Here is a 16,975-nt window from a genome sequence, read left to right on the forward strand (position 1 = left end):
CATTCTTTCCCTGGGTGTACATGCTCGAGGTACCTTCAAGGGGATCCGACATATCATCCTCCCTTCTGAAATACCTGGCAGCTCGATCGCGGGAGGCTGAGGCTACCTTCACCTTAGCGGAACCCCCTCGGTTAGTGCCTCCCTCCTTGAGTTCACGCACCCGCGCTGCCAGGACAGAGGTGGGTTTCCCATCCCACCTCCTCATGTCTTCCCCATGCTCACACAGGAAAAACCACAGCTCAGCTCGTGGGGTGTACCCTCTCTCTCTAGCAGGGGGACGACGGGCTCTGACTTGGGGGCCTGTGACTCGCACTGGTGCCACACTGACCCTCCTCATCTCCTCCCTCATCTCCTCCCTCATCTCCTCCCTCATTTCCTTCCTCATCTCCTTCATCTCCTCTTTGAGGTCCTGGACCACAGCAGAGACATGAGCTTTCAGCGGGCCGTTGATCATGCTGTCATAATGCCTGAGCTTGCTGGCAACAGAGCCCACGGTTTCTCGGGTATTGTCAGCATCAATCGTTGCAATGAAGGTGGTGTATTGCGATGGCCCTAGCCTTGCCAGGTTCCACATCATCTGTCCTGTGCACCTGACCTTATCGGGGTCATTATCATGCTGTCCATCCCTCCCAAAGAGTACCTCTAATATTGCCACCTCTCTTAGCTGTTGAATCCCTTGCTCGAGTGTCTTCCACTGCATTCTATGATGGTACTCCTGCATTCTTTCTTTGTGAATGAACCTTTCTCTCACACTCATTAAGAGCCGCTCCCAGAGAGAAAGGGGCCCTGGCTCCCTCACAAATACCTGGTCCACACCTGGGTCCTGGGTCAATGATCCCAGATACCTTGCCTCACCACTATCCAGTTGCACACTTGTGCCCATAAGGTCCCAAACCCGAAGCAGCCAGGTGGTATAAGGCTCACGCCCCCTTCGCGCAATGTCGTTTCGCATAGTGCGGAGACTGTCGTACGACAGGGACTCAGTGATGATTTCTGGCTCTGGCTCTCCTGCTGGTTGTGAGGGCCCTGGTTGTCCATCATCATTAACTGGTCGTACTGATTTGGTCTTACACTTCCTCCTTTGCACAGGGGCGACTGCTGCTGGCTGTGGTTGTCCTTGTGGTTCAGCTGAAGCCTGGACGGTTGTAACATCCGTGGGTTCTACTGCTGCACCATCGGACTCACCCTCTTTGGGGCAGGGAGAGGGCTTTTCACTAGCTGAGGAGGTGTATTCCCTTAGCAATTGGCATATCTCCTGGCGCACCTGGCCCATCTCCTGGCACATCTCCTGGCGCACCTGGCCCATCTCCTGGCACATCTCCTTGCGCACCTGGCCCATCTCCTGGCACATCTCCTGGCGCACCTGGCCCATCTCCTGGCATATCCCCTGGCGCACCTGACCCATCTCTTGGCACATCTCTTGCATCCCTTTTGCCAGTACCCCCACCCAGTTTGGGTAGTCCATTTCTGAGGTGGACTGTTGGGCGGTATCAGTCTGTGGGGCGGGGTCTCTAGTGTCTGGGGCTACGTCAGTCTCTGGGGTAGGATCTCTAGTGTCTGGGGCCGTGCCAGGTTCTGGGGCAGGATAGGGCTCTGGGGTAGGATCTCTTGTGTCTGGGGCCATGTCAGGTTCTGGGGCAGGATCAGGCTCTGGGGTAGGAACTCTACTCTCTGGGGCCATGTCAGGTTCTGGGGCAGGATCTCTAGTCTCTGGGGCTGGTGTCCGGGTAGATATCCAAGCCAATCTCAACTTATCCTTGAGTGCTAAATAGAGTAGGCCTATCAGCAGCAGATGGTTAATATTCAGAGGGAATTTAAACCCTTCGAAAATTGATGGGGTGGGCCCGAAGAACTGGTTGAGGGGTTGGGGGAAAACTTCCCCTGGTGTCATTTCCTCACAGAAGGTACCATTGTTAACATAACCCCAAAAACATGTGCTCAGTGTGTGATAGCCGTTTATCCATGTGCCCACATTCCGGAGGAAGCTAAAAACCCATGAATTCCTCACCTTCTCAACCCATAACGCAAGCTGGATAACAGCAATGGTAGCCTTAGTCAGAGGACCCATATTCAAGTAAGGAGCTGCAAAGGGGAAGAATATAGCTACGGCCACATGCCACCCGAACCAGGGTAAACTAGACCACATAGTGCAGCCTAACAAGGTTCCTATATCTGGCACACAAAATAAAGTTCCAAGAACTGTTATTCCTTTTTTTTTTTTTTTTTTTTTTTTTTTTTTTCACCTCTCTCTCTTAATGCCCTCAGGCCCCACGTTGGGCGCCAAGATCTGTCTCGGTTTTGAAAGACAGGTGTCTGCTAAGGAAGGCAGAAGCCCCCCTTGAAGTGGCAGATATAACCCTTTTTCCCTCCAAATTATTATATTTTGAAATCAAGGGCCTTTAGGCAGAGATGTGGGAAATAGGAATAACAGTTCTTTACTATATATATATATATATATGTATATGTATATAACCAGTCAAACAAAACAACAACAACTCTGGCAGTAACAGCACACACAAACCCAGTGCCAGCCTTCTCGGCTGTCAGGCCCTTTCCCCTGGGGTGCAGTTCCGCTCGCAGCCGGCAGGGGCGCTGGCGGCTCCCGGTGAGCAGGGCAGGTGCGATGGTTCCCCCGCGGCTGCAGGGGGCGCTCCGGAGCGAGCTCGGGAAACACGCGGCAATGGCGGCCTGGGATCCCGGGAAGGGAAGGAACAAAGGCTTCACAAACCCCTGGGCAGCCGATCCCGGACTCTCAGGAGCAGCAGGCTGGGAACGGCAGGCAGGAGCGGCAGGCTAGAGCGGCAGGCAGGAGCGGCAGGGACGAACGCAAATCCCGGGTGGCAGGCGAGATGTATCCAGATGGGAGAACCCCACGGATGCCCAGGCAGGCAGGGCGAGCAGGGCTACAGCGTAGCAAAAGCTCGAAGCAGCAGCAGCGGGGCAGGGCAGCCACAGCTCGGCCTCCAGCAGGGCAGGGAAAGCGGCTTTTGGGGTCCCGGCGTTGTTTCCAGCAGGAAGAGAAGAACGGCCAAAAAGAAAGAAGCAGCAGCTCCTTTCTCTGCAGCTTCTCTCTCCGGACGCTCAGAGCGAACTGCCCCCACACCCAGGTGTAGACAAGAAAGTAGCCAGGCCCGCCCCACTCCCTTTTTGTCTTTCTTAAGTACAGCTATTTGTCCCCTAGCAACATGCATATGGGAGAAAATTCCTTTAACAGAAAAAAAAAAAACCCTAAGACTAAACTAAAACCCCAACAGTGGCTTAAAACAAAATACTCTCTTTTTTGTACACATTTCTGCAAGAAGAGGTATGAATGAACATTTTGGTTCTTAGGGTGGAGCTTGTGGATTTGCTGTGTGAATAATATAAATATACTTTTAAAATACACCCAAATTTAAAGTATTTAATATTTTTTATTAGTTCCAAACTCTATGTCCCCTCAGCCTCCCTTGTTCAAAGGGTTTGCAACTCTATCTGCTCCAAGCCTTGCTAATGCCATTTCTTCCAGCACCTGAAAAGTGACAGCATTTTACAGCATAATTGCCAGGGGTGTGAATGTTACATGAAATAATTTAACCACTTGTCGTATCCCATCTTTCCACCCTAAGGTCTTGATGTGTTTATCATGAGGTCTTTTTCAAGTCCCAGATACTTCTTGCTTAGTACACATGAGGTTGTGGTTTGCTGCCTTGTTTTATACTTTTTTTCATTCTTCCCAAGATGAGGGCTTGAATATTTTTGATGATTGGAGTTGTTAGAGTTTGAGGTTTTTGTTGGGTTTTTTTTCTGTAGGGGTGGAGAGAATGGAATGAGGATTGTTTATTTGTTTATTTGATTGTTTTGGTAAGGAGCTAGTCAAATATTTTTAAAGATACAACCAAACCAACAAGAATAGACTTTCTTCACCAACAGCAAAAATCCACCATGGGCATGGACTTATATAATGTTTAAAATATAAAATTATTACAGCACTTTAAGACATCACATTTAATTATCAAAATGGTGCTTTTTTGCTGCTTCCATGCAATGTGAGAAGGTTCTCAATTTGCCCATTGATTATCCTTGGTGTCCGGCTGTGACCTGGGGCTTCAGGGTTACAACTCCAGCCACCATTCTCACCCAGATTCTCCTTTTTATGCTAAATGTTACACTTTGGTAGATGTTTAGACATGCAGACAGTGAGAGCAGTCTGCTAGTTTGGTAATCAGCAAAAGCTTGCTTCAGCTGCCTACTTTTCCAAAAGATTCCATAAGCATACATGTGAATCTACTAAACTGTTTTTCTGTGCTGACTTCCTTGAAACCAGTTCCTGAACTGTACCATTAGTGCATCTCAGGTAAAATAAGGAGGGTTTTGGCTTTAAAGCTGCATTGTGTTTGCTAGGATTACAAAAAAAAATATTTTGAAGTATAAGAGCACTGCAGCAACACAGACAGTACTGGCACAGAGTGCAAAAAGTTTTATGCTGCAAAAAGTAAAGTTTTACGCTGTGCTTTTACTTAAAGCACAGAGCAGCAGCTGTAAAAATTTATTATGTTTTCTGGCTTGCCATTCTGTACTATAAATCATGGTTAATGGAATCTTCCAGGCAAAGCCACTTGGGGATTAGGCTTGGGACAGGGAGCAGGAGCCTCTTGATCCATTGCTCCTGCTGAAGCAGTCAAAACCAGGAAACTGAGCAGGAGCAAGTGGATTTGGGCCCCACATCCCCAATGATGCCTAGTCCAGCATTGTGAGGGAATGTACTATCCTTCAGAACTGCACTTACCTTAGACTTTTAAACCACTGTCAGGATCAAAGTGAGGTAGTGGGGCTCCCACCCCACTGCCAAGATTTTATCCTCTGCTTGAAGGTAGCATTTGTATGATCCAGCATGTCAAGCTGGGCACAAGAACAGGAATGGGTCTAAGTCCTGATGAACCTCTTTGCTTCGGTGTTGCCATTGGTGGGATAAGACTCATCAGGATGCTTTCATCCTGATGAAAGTATTTCAAGGCTCAGCAATTAATGCCCCACGTCATTGCAAGAGCAGCTTACCAGAAGACCATTCCAGAAAGTACATGAGAAGAAGAGAAAATGGGGTAGCAGAAAGTAAAATGTTTTTATTCTTCAGGCCCAAGTGATGACTTTAAGTCATGGTGATTGATAACTTCTGTAACATTTTTATGGCCTTATCATAAAAACTATGCTTTCTTCCCATTTTTTTACCTTTGGCTGCTGTAATAATTTTTCATGGAGAGGCCAAAGGAAAAATATACAGAGTATTTTTCAAACTCAGTAGAACACTTCCTTCCAAATGAGCCTGTTCACAGGCCTTGCATTTCCGCTCTGTGATCTACTTAGAGAGGCCTTGGAAAGTAAAAGGACTTTGGATTCAATATATTTCAGTAAAAGTCTAATCTTGTTAGCTGAGTTGCACACTTTTGTCCAACAACAAAGATCCCTTTTGGAAAAGTAAAGTAGAGGTAGTGGACCATTATGAATGTAATCAACCTTGAGGGTTTATTTTGTTCTTGTCTTTTTTTTTTTTTTTTTTTTTTTTTGGTCTGTTTGGTTATTTTATTTTATTTTTTTAACTGTTTAAAAATCTAAACTGGTGGGTTAGGTTGTTTTTTTTTTTTCCTTTTGGGAGACTGCAGGAAATGTAACAAGTTTAAAAAATATAAGATGTAAGATTGATGCAAAAACTCTTACTACAGGAAAAAAGCTATGATATGTTAATTAGCTGATGAGGTGTTGTAAGAAACAGTTACTGGCCCATGAAATGAAATGCTGCCCAATCAAAAATGGGGAATAATTAACACCTTTCCCTGCACGGTTACAGATAACTTATCAAAGTGAAAGCAGACAGAAGGGAAATATCATTGTTTAATTGTCATGTTTAAATGAGACTTTATGAAACAAATGTCCTTCAGATTCCCTGCAAAATTCATCCATCACTGTAAGAGTTAGCTATTTTTAACAGTCTTCTGCCAAAATTAGGAAAAGGAGACTGGAAGAAACTCTGGAAGTGTGAGAACTTTAAGAGGAGAAGCAGTCATCTGATAACCAAGATACTGAGAGAACTTTACTAAGACTTCACTGAAATTAGGATTAAATGTATGTTTTGTTCTGGCATAGCCTCAGCTTTACATTTTTCCTGGTTTGCTCTCTCTTCCTTAAAAGAGCAATTTGGTTAAACATTGTATTTGGTTACAGGGCATGACTGCTGAGGCTGAGAACGCCTGGTGCTGAGAATGTTGCAGGTGACCACTTGCCAGAGGCTGGAAAAGTGTCCACGGCACCAGTGGCTCCACACCACTGTCATCACACAGCTCAGTTACACCTGATGCAAATCTGCCTCTTCCAAAACTAGCAGAAAGGAGGTTTTAGTGATGGTGATCATTTGTCTAGAGCAAGATCAACTGAGCACAGACCATATTGCTGCTTATAGAGACACTTGCACGTGTTGGAGATGCTTCTCTGACACTCATCCTGAAGAATCATCTTATTAATGTGAGGGATGGGGAATAACAACAAAGCTGCAGTTCATTTGGCAGGTTCTAAGGACACCATCCATCACCCTGAGCTCAGATCAAGTAGTACAGGAATGGCAGGCTGGTCCAGCAACACATTAAGCCAACAAAAAATTATTTATAATGGATGAGTAACTTTAGAAATAATGGAAACCATAAAGATAATTCACAATCCAAGCAAATAGAAGTCTGCCACTTCTCTGTGAAGTTCTGCCTTTAATGGAAGTGTAGAATTTCAGATTCTGCAGATGTCAGATTATTATAAAGACAACATTTCTCCTGGTACACATTTAATAGTTAATAGTAGTGACCAACACTACTGGGAAACCCAGGAGTTTGGAAGTACTATCCTGTGTCCTCTTAGACTAAGGCCACACATTTGAACTGCCTATAGATCCTGTTAATGCTGGGAGTAGCGTTCATGCACCAAAAGGAGGTGATGAGTTTAAGTGCTTGTTCTCCAAGGATATCTCTAGGGAAATGTCTACTTCTAGAGCTGCTGTTAGTCTTTTAAAAATGACTGAATCAAATTGAGCAACAAGCACTTCCTGTCCTTAGCACTTCTAAAAATAGGTTTCTGCTACAGGAGTTGTTTTAATTAATACTGTATGAAGGTAGTACATGCTCACTAAAAGTATTTCTCTGAAGATGTTTCTGCTCCACCTATTCTTCTGACATGTTTTAGATTATTGTTTGCCATAGTACACTGACCTCCAACTCTTCTGACTTCTATAACAACATGATGATATCTAACAGGGTGATGATATGCAGGGTGTCATCCTGGATGAAATACAGATTGGACTGTGCTCTATTCTACTCTGACTCAAAGCAGGATTGTTGTTAATGATTTTTTTAAGGATGATATTTATTTGCAAATGCTTGTACTCATCAATACAGTCCTGTTCTGCCTAGCAGAAGGCATGTGAAATAAATACTGAAAGAAGAATTTCAGATTTATCTGATAAGAAAGCAGTGCAATTTCAATGAAATCTGCACAAACAATTTCCTTCAATATTGCGGTATATCTCAGTGGACAACAGTCAAGGGCCACAAGAGAGATCATGGGCAGCATCCTGTGCTCCTTTTGCAATCTCACAAAGCATAGGAAAGATTCAGAAATGTCTTAAATGTGATGATTCACTTCAAACTACATCTCACAGACATCAAATCCGTTGACGCCTTTATGTCTTGCATTTAATGCCTTTTATAAGCAGTGGCTCTTCTACCTGCATTGTGGTGAGGTACTTTGAAGCAGCTTGAGTAGTTTGTGCCCTGCTACCACAGGTCAATTTATACTTACTTGTAAACAAGAGTCATTGAAGGAGATGGAGCCTACAGAACAGATTTAGCTTTTTAAATGATACTGAAGACTGTCTAAATTCCTCCTGCCTTTGATGCAATCGCATTCTCGCATCCCTTAGGAAGCTGACTGCCCAAACACTCATGATTAGCCAGCACTAAAATTGCACGCAAAATGGCTGTGCTTGTAGGGAAGGATACCTCTCTCACTGAAATATTTCCGTTTCTTAATTCACTGTAATGAGCAGCTGCTTCTAAGCTGTCTGCAGTCCTTCTTCACAGTTAGTCAGAACTGTTGTCTTATAATGTCTGCATAATGTAAAGTTTTCACTTTTCTTCTACTTTCAACTCAATCAGAGTTTGCTTGAATTTGAGAATTGTATGCTGATGGGATTTAAATACGTCCCAGGAAATTAAGTGTTTTATTAGCTGATGGCATCCAGGCTACTGTAGATATGGTACAGAGAAAGTGTTCATTTTTCTTTGTTTTGATGTGGCCTTTGTTTGCCACTGATTTTTTTTTTTTTTTTTTCTTTTTTAATGGAAAGTACAAGCAGCAACCCCTTTTTTCAAATATTATACCAATCAAGGAAGACTCTAAGGCAAGTTAAGAAACACAAAGAGCAGTTAGAAAGGCCTACAGTACTGAAACACTGTCTGGGTTGTTCCCTAAAAACTGTGGATTCAAATATCTGAATTACCTCCGAAACAGGTTAAGTCTTGGATGTTTGTTTTCCTACAGGTTTAGTTTCAAGTTCAAAGTTAAATACTGTCCTGGACCTAAAGGCCTGAGGTCCACCTTAAGAAGAGACTTGTAAGATTAATTTCCTTGGAGGAGACAAAATCAGTGTTTTCTAGTGCCATGCTTCTGTCACCTACAAGAAGAGAAGAATAAGCAAACCTATGTAGGATTCTTGGGCTTATCCTTTGGTAATTTACACTAAGAGGGCTTCTGAACTATACAAATGGTTGATTTCTGACATGGTGAATGCGCTTCTGAAATTTAGGCACTTGGATGTGATTCTGCAAATAGTAATGAGTTTTTGGTGACTGCTTACTGATTATTGCAATTGTACATGCAACAATTAGGTCATTAGATAATTAGATAATTAAACCTCGATTATATAATGAAACACAGCTGCCTATAATTCTATTCCAACACACATTACTATTAAGAAGGAAGTTAGCATTAAAGTGATGGATTAATCACAAAGTTTTCACACCATAGATTTTTAGCAGATTTACATGCATTTTGAGGAAACTGTAAACCATAATATAACATAATATTAAAATACTCTTGAAACAGACAATTATAAAGGAATTATAAAGGAATTAATCTCTTTCTTAAAATTAAATGTAAATACTCCACTATTTCTCAAAAGGAATAGGGACCTGTGGGACCCTGATGTAGTTTGGAACTAGAGCCTCTGCCAGTATTCTACATTTTTATTTTCATTTCTTAACCTGCCATAGAAAAAACAGCAGATCACTGACAAACAGCAGTCTGACTCAGAAACAAAATCAATTCTGGTCCTGTAATAGAAGACTGATTAAAATTTCCTCTTTGGTTGTTCTCATATTTACTGTGTTGTGAAAGACAGCATAGTCCTGTTAACGTATCACGAGAACTACGCAGTCTGATAAATGCAGTGTTACATTTGTGCTGTGAATGTCCACCACAAAAATACCAAATGACAGCAAAACAACAATAAAAAAGGAGAGGAAAAAAAAACCAACACAAGAAAGCCCCGCACTAAACGAAACTCTCCTGCTTTCATTAACTTAAGAGTTCTTCTTCAGGTTTTTCATCATTTGATTTCAAACTCTTCATCACCTCTCTGCTGATACCATCTGAGTACTAACTCTGCTATAATATGGCCTTGTTAAAATCTCTTCCCTCTGAGTACTCATAAACAGCAGAGCCTTTCACTGATTTACTCTAACCTGGTACAAACCAGGTATTAATTCACTTTCCTTGAGAAATAATGAGTGTGTAAATTGCCCCTGTGTTTGAGCCTAGATGGTGGTTGGTGCACAGACTAAAGGACACCTCTCTTATACTCCCTATGGATTGCAGCAAACTGTACAGGAATTCTTTTTTTTTATCATCTGTGTGCAAGCAATGGATTATCTTCTGTGGAAACGAATGGGAGAGTTGCACTTGATTGATGGAACAATGCTTAGTTTTTAAGAGGAGAAGATTTGTGCCCCTTCTGCGTACATGATACAGCACCTGCTGTTAAGGAGGGCTTTGTTCTTCATTCCATTTGAAGAAGTTCTAGTTATGGAATAGCAAACTGCTTGCCAAATGTTCCTTTGTTGTCCAAAATCAGTGCAAAATACTGAATTTTTTCTATTCTACTTCTGTTCTATTTCTATTCTATTTCTATTCTATTTCTGAATTCTCCTGAAGTGGACATCACTTAAAAAAGCCTGGCTAAGTTCTGTGCTAAGTGAGAGCTTGTTGTCTCAGAAATAGACAGTTTTGCTTCTTAAAGAAGAATCACAATCTCAGTTTTCATATGAGATTCTTTTCTTCTTACCCTAGGTTTTTATTCTTCTCTATTTTTCTGGCTCTATATCACCACTTGCATATCAACAGAGCACATTACTCCTCAGCCCTACCATTTGCTTTGTGTCAGTAACACCCCCACCAAAAAAAAAAAAGAGTAAAATTACACGCCTGTTTTGATGTTGGTTATACAAAGAAAGTGTATAAAAATCACAGCATGTAACTATAACATGACTGAAAAAAAAATCTGGTTTAACCTGCTTGCTTTTCAAGCATGTTTGTTGGTGGAGCAGGCTGCTGAGGACATAGCATGGTCTGCGTATTGGCAAGGTTTTCTTTTCTTCATAACATGGTAGTTTATCCTCTGTACTTGAAATTTTTCAGATTTTAACATCCAGTTTTGAATTTTTGATGTTCAACAATCAGCAGGTAATGAGCAATTGTGTTGTGTGTCACCTGTGGGTTTGGGAGTTTATTTCTCTCTCTTTTTGTTGTCTCTTTTTTTCATTACTATTATGATGTTGCTGCTCTTGTTGGTTCATTTTCTTTCAGTTATTAAACTGTTCAACTTTTCTTATCTCAACCCACAGAATTTACCTTTTTCCCAGTTCTCCTTCTCAACCCATGGCTGAGACGTGTGTGTGAATGAGCATGGTACTTAGTTGCTGGCTGGAGTTAAACCACAGCAGTATTATAAAGATTGTTCTATCTTTTTATCTCCTATACTGTTATTGCCAGATTATGCATACTTTTCTTTTGCTGTATGAAGCTTGTTTTGTGCTTAATCAGCAAATGCTTAAACTACTAAGCATTACTAAGATAATTATTCTGAATTACACTTGCCACAAAATTTTACAGGGTTTAAAAAAAATATTATTGTTGTAATCAGAAGATTCTTCTACTTCTATTTCCAGACTGCAAGAGAACTTGCCTATTTAGAGAGATCACAATTTATTTTTTGTGGTATCTGAAGTGATTTTCCCTCTAGGACAAAATGGTACTTACCAAAACAAACAAACAAAAAAGACAAGCTTAGTGAAACTGGTCTTCATTAATACATTTTTACACTACTGTATTCTCTTTGTCTCCTATTACTTAATCCACGGCACCTAAATCAAGGGCAGCACTGGAAAATACTCACAGAACTGCTCATGTTTACCTTAATTTACCTATTTATTATGAAACTCAGATGGAGGAGTCACAAACCCACAAATCCGTAGACTGGCTGAGGTTGGAAGAAACCTCCCCAAGCCACCTGGTCCAACCCCCTGCTCAAGCAGAGCCACCTGTGGGAAGCTGCCTTTGACCACACTTAGATGGCTTCTGAATAACTCCAAATATGGAGGCTCCACATCCTTTCTGAGTGACCTGTGCCAGTGCTTGACCACCTGTACAGTGAAAAAGGTTTTCCTGGTGCTCAGACAAAAGCTCCTGTGTTTCAGCTTGTGCCCAGACCTTTCATTCACATGCGCTTTCCCACCATCCTGAATCAGAATGGAACTATATTTCAAAACACTATAAAAACTCTCTTGTTTAAACACTGTTCTAAACCAAGAAGAAATATTATTGTTGCTGCTGGTTGGGCTTTTTTCTGCTCTTTTCCTTGTCCCTGTATCTGCACATCCAAATCCAAACACTTACTGGCTTACATTCCCTATTTCTTAATGATGCGAGATCATCCAGCTCTTCTCAGCTAGGCAAAAGCCTGGAAAGTGAGAATCTTTTCATGCAGAGAACTTGAGAAGCTTTACCATGGAAAAGGAAAATGTGAGTTCATGAAGAATTAATACTGTTTCCCTGTGCTCCTCCTGTGCCCATCAGTTTGCTGTACAAATAGGAGTGGACAGTGGTTAAACGGATTGTCTTTTCTGGCTTTGCAACTCAGGAGCACAAAACAGATGTGTCCAGAGACTGTATTGTATGTTTCCTGAGAGCTTCCACTTTTTAAAAAAGTGAAGAATTAGAAAGACTACAGATGTACTGTGAAATGCCCCAAAGAAAAGTTGGAGTTTTATGTTAGCTGTTTTCCCTGTCTCAATTCACTGAGAAAAGTGAAAACACACAAACAAACAAACAAATAACCACCCCCCCCCAAAACAAACAAACAATCAAACAAACAAACACACCTAAAAAACTCAAAACCCACAAAAAACCCAACAAGAACTGGGTGCATGAAAAGGACAAGAACAAGTTTTTCCTCTATCCCAAAGATAAACACGTATCATTGGCTGTGTTTCATCCTAATCATTAAGCCCCGGTCACTGGACAGCCCAGCAGACCCTATGAGAGATATTTTTTCGCTTTTGTAATGTCCTTGTTTTTCAGACACTTGAAAAAAAATGATGCTGCTTTGCTGCAAAAGTGGGAGTGTGACTGGACAGCCTCTTCCAGTCCATTTATCAAAGTGCTCTTTGCTCTCATTTTGAGGCTGGCTTCAAGCAATACACAGCTCTGACAATGCTAGCAACACTCAGGGGAGCAAAGAGCCTTGCATGAACAAAACTCTTGTGCTTCTGTTGATTTTTTTTTTAGTTCTGGTACATGCTGTTCTGCACAGGGAGCCTTTCCTTCCGGGGTCACTGAGAAGAAGAAAGCTGAAATAAACAGCCATATACATTGGGACAGCCCTTCACACCACGGTGCAGGAAAAATCAGAGGAGTGCAGCTGAATGTTAAATAGAGCTATGATTTCGTCATGAAGAGCAAAACGTGGTGAAAAAAACAAAGCCCTGAAAGTACAGAAAATACAGCTCTTAGGACAACTAGTGCCAGTCAGATAACTTTGTGAAGCCCGTTTCTGAGGTGCTGTCATTACAACTGCACAAGGAAAAAACAAGTTAGGACTGGATATATAACTGGTATAGTCAGTGTTACTGCAGTCATGAGCAGTTGACTTGAAATTGCTTCCAAGGCTGCATGGTTTGACAGCACAAAAAATAGAGAGCTTTCCTTGGTGAACTGCAATCTTGTGAAAACCAGGATATTTACTTTACTTATATTATACTTACATATATGTATAAATTTAGGTTCGATATTAGGAAGAAATCCTTTCCTGTGAAGGTGATGGGGCCCTGGCACAGGTTACCCAGAGAAGCTGTGGCTGTCCCGTCCCTGGAAATGTCCAAGGCCAGGTTGGCAACTTAGGATAGTGGAAGGTGTCCCTGCCCATGGCAGGGGTGGGACTGGATGAGCTTTAAGGTCCCTTCCAACCCAAACCATTCTGTGATTTTATGAAATATATATACTAAACGATCACTGCACATGCAATGGTTGAAACCTTTGGAGTATCCAAGGGTTTTTCATGGTAGGAATCTAAACCTGAAGAGGTTGGTGAACTGTTTATTTTCTGAGTTGCTTTCCCTGTGCTAAAGTCTGAGCATTCACATCAGCACAGGTGGAATGGTTGCCAATGGGAAATGACTTAGATTTCCCTGCTAACCCTGCAAACCATGCTCCCTTGAGGGCTTTAACATAAGCTCGAAGGACGTGCTGTTTTCCTGAATGGCAGCGTGTTCATCTTGGCTTCCTGTTTAGAGTAACTGCGTACGGAAATGGATTCATCATCTGCAGCTCACCCCGCTACCTCATTCCACCTCCAGTATCATCAGCAAGCAGCTGCCACGTACAAAGTCTGCCTGATAAGTTGAGGCAGGTAGGTTTGAAAGTGATCTGACACTTGAGATGGGAGGGGCACATAACACTCTTGCGATTCTCCACAGTAAACCTGTGCAGTGTTACCACAAAGTGCTTCTGTGGGGAGAAGAAGGAGGAGTATTCGATCATGTGTGCACCAATTTCCTTCTTTCGGTCTGTAGTGCTATATAATGGGATGAAGAAAGATGTGGTTGTGTGTGACTGCTGAGCAAAGACTAGAGAAATTGCTGTCTGATGTTTAAGAAAGCAAAAATTCCCCAAATCCTCAGTCGTACGTGTGCAGCCTGCAACAATTGGAAGGCCAACTGGGTCAGCTTCACCTGTACCAGTGCAAGTTTTATGAGAGGTGGGACAAAGGCAGTTGTATGACCTTCAGGCCTTTAGATGTATTGTTCATTTATTTTTTTTCTCTGTGGATGCCAGACACTTACCATCCAGAATTACCGCATTTTCCTTCTTAAAGATCTCCCCCCAAGAGAAGAACCCCTCACCTAAGCTTTTTTTCTTTTCTCACTGGTCAGTGGGTCAACAGGAATTAATTTTTTAGAGGTCAGATGGCAGAATTCTGTTCCTGCTGCAGCATTTCCATTCCTTCCTGTTGTGTTCATAACAGTTTGCAACTGATCCAGGTCAAGACTTATCTGATGATTTGGCTACTAGTTCTAGCCAGAGAAGGTCTATGTCTGCTGTAGCTTGAGCAGGAGTTCCAACATCACTTTGTGAACTTTGTTAAAATATCAGAATCCAGTTTAGCCTTTCACATTTGAGTGGTCCTTTGCAGTGAAAAACAGTCAGCTGCAATAATCAAGCAGATGGAAGCGAGTGCCATTTTCTCAGATGTCATTCTTTTTCTTTCTGTTTTTAACTGGACAGTCTTAAATGCAATCTTTTATTTTAAGAATAATTTAAGAAGGCAAGCCTGTAGCCCGCACAATCAGAAAGAGCTGGGAGAGTGGTTTTATCTCCTACAGATTTTCTTTTTCTTTATCTGTGCCTCATGCTTAAGGCTACCAAACTGTAACTGCACAACTTCTTTGATTCAGTGAGCAAGAACTGTCCTGAGGTGGGATATTAAAGGGAATTTTGAAGAGGGATCATAGATTTCCAGCTGTGCTTCTGTCTCTGGGTATGTGTACTGGTTCATGTAATAGGAAATGGGGTGAATCAGATTTAATTTATGTCAACAGCTCAAAATATGCTATGCTAGAACTCTGATTTCATGAAAAAGGATGTTTTTCTAATGGTTTGAGCAGAAATCTCATTAAAAGAGTATGAAAAGCTGCTATCCTTCAGTTTTCTTCTTCCTCCCTCTCTTTTCATAGTGGTGATGTATGGGATCTTGCAGAAAGTAATTAGGGATATCTAGCCCCTTAAAAAGAAACCGTCTTGTCATTATCGGGACCGAAGTGTTGGCCATCTGCTCTTTCACAACACAGACAGCATTTGACCTGCCAGGCAAAATATTCAAGGCAAAAATACGAACTGAGAAAGACACAAGTGTTCTTAAGCCACCTCATTGCTAGCAGTTACTAAGTAAAATAGTCAGACTTTCTTTCCAGTATTCAAAACCAAACTGTGTGAGCTGGACTGCAACCTTTAAGAAGATTTCTGCCAGTGTATGGAATTCTTTCATAAAAGTTTTCTTTGCTGGCTTCTCTCTCTCTATCCCTTTGTTTTCATTCCTTCAGTGGATTATCTGAGTCCTAATGAAGTAGTAACAATTCTAAGTTTCTTTGTAATGAAACTGATGAAGAGGTTTTAACTTCTTTAAAATAGGTTTTAACTTCTGTGGTTTTTTTGCTCATCCAATGTCCGAGATGATATCCGAAGCCAGAGTCCTTCATGTCAAGACCTTGAGGAGAGTGATTGGTCTCTAGCTATTTTGTGTTATGTTTTGCACAAAGTCAGTAAGCCTTTAATAGCTTGAAGACATTCCTCAGAAGAAAACTGGGTATTGTGAATAGAGAATTTATGAAACACTCTGTAAGACTGATAGATAATTCTATCAGTCTAGGGCTGTTTTCTGACACTGAGGATTAGGTAAGTCAGAAAAGGCAGTATGATTTGCTCTGGATTTGTTCTCTCTGTGTATGAGTACAGAATAGGTTTTGTGTGTGTGTGTGTGTTAGTGACAGAAGTGTAATGGTAAGCTGGAAAATGGTGTGAGAGATTCATGATGCTCACACAGAGATAGAAGTGGTGGTGCCAGTCAGTGGCATTTTTCTAAGGTGTTACTGTATGCCCTGTAGTCATGCTTGCTCCACACAGAAAGATGGCATATTTCTAAGAATGAAGTACATCTTTTGCTCAAATTGTACCACCTTTATACTGCATGCAGGGATTTTTTTTTTTTTTTAACACTAGACTTACCCCAAAACAACATTCTCCTGTTCAGGCTCATATAGAAGCCTGTGGTTTCCATGAGATTCATTGGTCTAGAGGGGAGTTTTAGTGTATTTGCCCACAAACACACTAAAAATTCAGAGGCAAAGTCAACAGGATAATAAAAAGTGTTATTGTCTCTGTCTCTGCAGCTTGACTGTGCCATGGAAGATACCAGGAACTGAAATCTCTGCTTGCCAACACAGTGATGGATGGTCTTGCAAAGCTTTGCTGACAGTGGCAGGACCATCAGCAAAGAGCTGCACAAAGCAGTTACAGGAAAAAACATTTTAGCTAGAATTCAATGTAGGTGAAGTACAGCAATGGAAGAGTAGAAAGAACAATCTGACCCCACCTATAGAGGAAGGGGTTGTTATCACTAGAGAATGAAATCCTGGGGGTACAACAGCTGTTGGCACAAAACGACTGCCCTCAGAAACCATCCAAAAAAGTGAATTAATTAGAAGTTATGAGGAGAGGGAGAATAAGATCATGCTGTTATTTCATGTACTACATGCCCAGATCTTGGACACTTTGAGCCACCCCATTCTCTCCCACCTCTAAAAGGATATGTTTTAACAGAAAAAGATTGGGATAATGGCAGCAATCAAGACCA

Source organism: Coloeus monedula, assembly GCF_965178545.1.
Source record: "Coloeus monedula genome assembly, chromosome: Z".
NCBI lineage: Eukaryota > Metazoa > Chordata > Aves > Passeriformes > Corvidae > Coloeus > Coloeus monedula.